Source organism: Pituophis catenifer, unplaced genomic scaffold, assembly GCF_029215685.1.
Source record: "Pituophis catenifer annectens isolate HBS135680 unplaced genomic scaffold, rPitCat1.0.hap2 SCAF_8, whole genome shotgun sequence".
Lineage (NCBI taxonomy): Eukaryota > Metazoa > Chordata > Lepidosauria > Squamata > Colubridae > Pituophis > Pituophis catenifer.
Window position 1 is genome coordinate 10,892,733 of NW_027256888.1, and position 6,375 is coordinate 10,899,107.

A 6,375-nucleotide genomic window follows, 5' to 3' on the forward strand; every position below is an offset into this window, starting at 1 on the left:
GAGCTGGTGTGCCTGAACTGACAAAGCTCTGAAAAGAACCAAATCTGTAGGGATTAAAAGAAGCCACGAAAAAAAAAAATCCCAGGCCTTTATTTTCACTGAATCTGTCCCCCCGGTAACTATTGTTCGGACAGTTCCATACATATAAGGCAGATCCATGGCCCTCTTTCATTGTCAAGCCTAAGAAACTGCAATCCGCACTCCAACGGGAAGCAGACGCACTAAGCAACATGTGTAATTAATGAGAAGGCATTACATCAAAATACTTCTGCCCTATATATTCTCGCTTAGTTTTATCTTGCCCCGATTACATAGAGAGGAATATAATGGTTTCAGATAACAACGTGAGTCATACAGTCGCCTACAACTCGGGGAGGAAAAACACTCGTTTTCTATATAAAGAACAGACCCTATCCAAAAATAGAAGTAACACTTAAAAGAATTCTGCTTTTGGAGGACCTGCAAATTCCAAACAACAAAGGTTGGAATGCAGGGTCATTTCTGCAGAGAGTATAGTGTGAACACGCATCGCATCTGGAATGTAAACTTAAGCAATCTTAACTACGTTTTAAGGCATTCCTAGGTTGGCTAGTTTTCTGATCTCCTTTCTTCTTAGTAAATTCAGGATTTTCTCGCTAAGGATCTGAGAATTTGTGCTGCCTTGACACAAATTCCATAAGCTACAGTAATGAATGTGCAAGTGCTTTAATTCAACATGTTTAAAAAGAGTTTGAAAAAAGAAAACCAGGCCTTGCATTTGAATGCAATTATAAATTAAATAGGTGAACAGGCACTTTTCATCACATGGCCTTGCAAACCTGAATTATTTACATGAACATAAAAGCACTGGAAGCTTTTGCAAGTTATCAAGACGCTCTCAAAAGAAGAGCAGGGTATAATTAACTAGAGGTGTTTGTTTTGTGCATAGGAAAATCCAATTAGATTTCATAAACCACCTGTCTCTAAGGGGAAATCTGAATGCATAACCCAGGTTTATCCTTGCAGAGGTCAGGAAAGGTTCCCGAAAGGTTCCTGACGGAGCTTAGGCCATTTCCTGAGACCCTGGCACACGGCTCGACTGAAGACCTGGTTGCCGCCTGGGAGAGGGTGGCCGCCGGGGCTTTGGACCATGTCGTGCCTTTGCGGCCTCTGACCCGATGCCGTTCTCAATTGGCTCCTTGGTTCTCTGAGGAGCTGAGAGAGATGAAGCGTCGGAAAAGACGCCTAGAGAGCATTTGGAGGACTAGTCAATCCGATTCCGACCGGACAAAGGTGAGGTCTTATATCAAGACCTACCTAGTGGCGATAAAAGAGGCAAAATCTAACAATTTTTCCGCTCTTATCGCATCTGCAGAGAACCGCCCAGCCGCCCTGTTTAGGGTGACCCACTCCCTTCTTCGGGGGGGGGGAGTGCGGGAAGATCCCTTGCAGGATCGTGCTGAGGATTTTGTGCAATTCCTGCATGATAAAGTCGCTCGGATTCGGGATAGCTTGGATTCCGATTGGATGAGTCCATGGGAGGAGACGAGGGCAGGTCTTGAGAATGTTATCTGGGAGGAGTTTGATCCTGTGACCCCCGAGGATGTGGACAGGGTTCTGGGTAAGATTAGTGCCGCCATGTGTTTATTGGACCCGTGTCCCTCCTGGTTGGTACTGGCCTCCCGGGAGGTTACACGAGGCTGGCTCCAGGGGATTATAAGTGCTTCTCTGAGTGAGGGTGCCTATCCTGCCGCCTTGAAAGAGGTGGTAGTGAGGCCCCTCCTCAAGAAGCCTTCCCTGGACCCGGCTGAATTAGCCAACTATTGTCCAGTCTCCAACCTTCGTTTTGTGGCAAAGGTTGTTGAGAGTGTGGTGGCACGACAACTTCCCCGGCACCTGGATGAAGCTATCTATCTAGACCCGTACCAGTCGGGCTTCAGGCAGGGGTACAGCACAGAAACAGCATTGGTCGCGTTGGTGGATGATCTCTGGAGGGCTCAGGACAGGGGTTGCTCCTCTGTCCTAGTCCTATTAGATCTCTCAGCGTCTTTTGATACCATTGACCATGGTATCATGCTGCAGCGGTTGAGGGGGTTAGGAATAGGGGGCACCGTTCTGCGGTGCTTCTCCTCCTTGCTCTCCGACCACTCGCAGTTTGTGTTGGCAGGGGGACAGAGGTCGACCTCGAGGCGTCTCGCATGGGGAGTGCTGCAAGGGTCGGTCCTCTCGCCCCTCCTGTTCAACATTTATGTGAAGCCGCTGGGTGAGATCATCCGTGGTTTTGGGGTGAAGTGTCATCTGTACGCTAATGATACTCAGCTGTACATCTCCACCCCAGACCACCCCAACGATGCCCTTGATGTGATGTCTCACTGCCTGGAGGCCGTGCAGGTCTGGATGGGGGGAAACAGGCTCAGGCTCAACCCCTCCAAGACCGAGTGGCTGTGGCTTCCGGTGCCCCGATATAGTCAGCAGGTGCCATCGCTGACTATTGGGGGTGAATCCTTGCCCCCCACGGAGAGGGCTCGCAATCTGGGTGTCCTCCTGGACGCGCGGCTGTCTTTAGAAGAGCATATGACGGCCGTGGCCAGGGGGGCCTTTTATCAGGTTCACCTGATTCGCCAGTTGCAGCTCTTTCTGGACAGGGATGCCCTGCGCAAGGTCACTCACGCCCTTGTTACCTCCCGGTTGGACTATTGTAATGCTCTCTACATGGGGCTCCCCTTGAAGAGCACTCGGAGGCTCCAACTGGTCTAGAATGCGGCCGCGTGGGTGGTTATGGGTGCAACTCGTTATGCCCACATGACACCCCTCCTGTGCGAGCTGCACTGGCTTCCGGTGGTCTTCCAGGTGTGATTCAAGGTGCTGGTTACCACCTTTAAAGCGCTCCATGGCATAGGACCCGGGTACCTTCAAGACCGTCTTCTGCCACCAATAGCCTCCCACCGACCAGTCCGCTCCCACAGAGATGGTCTCCTCAGGGTGCCATCAGCCAAGTTATGTTGGCTGGTGACACCCAGGGGGAGGGCCTTCTCTGTGGGAGCCCCAGCCCTGTGGAATGAACTGCCCCCGGAAATACGTAAGATCGCCGACCTCCGGGTGTTTCGCTGTGCACTGAAGACCCTGTTGTTCCGCCAGGCCGGGCTATCAACATAATAGTTTTAAATTGGGGTATTTTAAATTTCTGGGGTTTTAAATTGAGCCAAATCTATTTAATTATTTTAAATTTTAATTGCTGTTTTGTCTTCTGTTTTTAAATAGGCTGTACACCGCCCTGAGTCCTTCGGGAGAAGGGCGGTATAGAAATTTATTTATTTATTTATTTATTTATTTATTTATTTATTTATTTATTTATTTATTTATTTATTTATTTATTTATTTATTTTGCAGAATAAAGGTCACCAGTCTTTATTGGCTGGCCATGTTGTGGTCCGCCAGCAGCCTGTGGAGCCATGCCCCCAAACCGGACCCCCAGTTGCCACTTGCTCGCCCCGCCTCTCCCCATTTCTGCAAAGGCAGAGTCCCCTCTGCAGGGCGATCCAAAGAGGGTAAGGGGTGCTGCAGAAAAGGCCGCCTTCCACCCGTGCCTCCCCTACCAGCTCTGTAGGGCTTGGGGCTCCAAAGCAGCCCACTGGATTCCCACCCAGCCACCTGTTCTGTCCCCGTCCCACACACGCACCCCCACAGACGGCCCGGAGTTAATAAGCCACACGACAAAATCTTTGAAGATAAAGCTGGCAGCAACCCAGTGGCTAGCTGCCAATTCAGACTTTACTCACACAAAACAAAGATTAGACTGCAAGCATCCCGATAAAGCAGGCAAAGTTTCAACAATACAAAGATTAGTCCAACAAGGCAGGCAGAAGTCCAGTAACACAGAGATCATGAATTATTTCTAGTTTTTGCTCGTCACAAACTGAACCAGCCACCACACCCACGTTTATACCCTGTGGGGTGTGGTCCAGTAACTCAGCTAATCTCTGGCACGCCTTCCCCTCTGCTGCGCACGCTTCTCCCTGTGCCTCTGCCGAGGGTCCAGCCAGCACTTATCTCCTTCGTCGCTGTCCACCTGTGGCTGCGGGGACGTGCTTGGCTCTGGGCCTATCTCTTGGCCTTCGGTGTCCTCCGGAGGCATTGCCAGAGAGGAGGGTCCTGGAGAGGGAGACCTTGCCAACTCCTCTCCCTCACTCTCAGAGTCTGCATCTGTCAATAGCCCAGGCTCAGGCAACGGAGCCACAACACCACCTGCCTGCTCTCTTTGGCCTGTGGAGTCTGTGCAGAAGTGCATGTGGGCTCGCTTCACTCGCGCGCGCGGCCCTGTTGCAAACCAGTAGTAAAGGTAAGTAGAACCCACCCGTTCCGAGGTCAATAAAATGTGGACCCAGATTGTTGGAGGCAATATGCTGTCTCTGTAAACCACTTAGAAAAGGCTGTAAACTACTGTGAAGCGGAATATAAATCTAAGTGCTATTGCTACTTGCCTACTGAACCACATTCATTTTTTATTTTTTTTACAGTATATAATCCTAAATAGCTTCGTACCACGATTTTTGGTAGGGAACATCCTTCATTTTCAACTTCTAGGACCATCTGGAGGAGGCTGGCATTTAACTTTCAAGCAGATACTTTTTGTGGTGAACCACTGAAATGTGAGAAGTGCCTACAAAAGCATCTTCTAGGAGCCTCTGGAAGACTTGTCTCTCCAGCCTGTATGAAAGTTAAGAGTACATGATTTTCCTTTGCTTTGTTTTCCTTTTTCTTCCCTCCACCCACATTTTAATTAGTGTCTTAATGTTGTTTTAACTTACTCATCAAGTTCAAGAAACCAAGCTTGACAGATTTGCAGAAATGAAGACTGATACAAGCCAAAATCTTTGACAGAATCACCCATACTTACTTCCAAATGCATGGAATAATAGTCCTGGATCAGTGGTGGGTTTCAAAAATTTTTACTACCGGTTCTGTGGGTGTGACTTGGTGGGCGTGGCATGGCTTGGTAGGCCTGGCTTGATGGACGTGGCAGGGGAAGGATACTGTAAAATCTCCATTCCCTCCCCAATCCAGAGGAAGATTACTGCAAAATCCCCATTTCCTTCCAATCAGCTGGAACTCGGGAGGCAGAGAATAGATGGGGGCGGGGCCAGTCAGAGGTGGTATTTACCGGTTCTCCGAACTACTCAAAATTTCCGCTATCGGTTCTCCAGAACTGGTCAGAACCTGCTGAAACCCACCTCTGTCCTGGATCTTTTAAGGTCCTAGTAAATCACTCACCTCACTTTAGATTTGCAAAATTGCTTTTTTTAATGAGAAATCAAAGAATAATGCCATCCGTATTGCTGTTAAAATTACTGGGCACAGATTTTAAAAATAAATAAAATTAGAAATAAAATAAATTGGCTTGGTACTGACCAATAGGAAGGCAACATCTAAGAATCCAAGACCTGGATGGAATGTGATATTAATACGTTTTAAATGAATTAATATATGCTTTCATTACTACAGGATATTTTAATCTCGGTTGACCTGAGAAATCTGTTAGAGGTCTGGTACAATTTCAGCTGAGATGCATTATTAAACTACTGGAAATAATGGAGATTAAATATTCAGCAAATTGAAAATAATGAGAGTATAAAGCTGGACTTTGTATAATAAGAACATATTTTTAATTGGGCTGCTCACAAATGCACCAGCAAATATTTTGTCCTCTCTCATAATAAGAACAAAAATTAAAACTCACACATTTAATCCCATGGAGATGCTTCACCGTTTTAAAAAAAAATGACCTTAAAAATTAATAGATGCAAGACCTCCATGGGTTGCTCAGGGAAGAAAACTATACCTAGCTTTATAAGCCTTTGCCTTGCTTCACAATGCAAATTTTGGACTCTATTGTGGTCATAAATCGAGGACTACCTATATATGTGTGCAGTGGTGACATCCAAATTTTTTTTACTACCGGTTCTGTGGGCATGACTTGGTGGGCGTGGTGTGGCTTGGTGGGCGTGGCTTGGTGGGCATGGCAGGGGAAGAATACTGCAAAATCTCCATTTCCACCCCACTCCAGGGAAAGGATACTGTAAAATCCCCATTCCCTCCATACTCCTGGGGGAAGGATAGTGCAAAATCTCCATTCCCACCCCACTCCAGGGGAAGGATACTGCAAAATCCCCATTCCCTCCCCAATCCTGGGGGAGGATATTGCAAAATTTCCATTCCAACCCCACTCTGGGGCCAGCCCGAGGTGGTATTTGCCGGTTCTCCGAACTGCTCAAAATTTCCGCTACCGGTTCTCCAGAACCTGTCAGAACCTGCTGGATTTCACCCCGTAATGTATGTGTGCATTCTGAAAGAGACTTCATCTTTGAAAAATATGGAAGGTGGTGTTTAATATGGTGA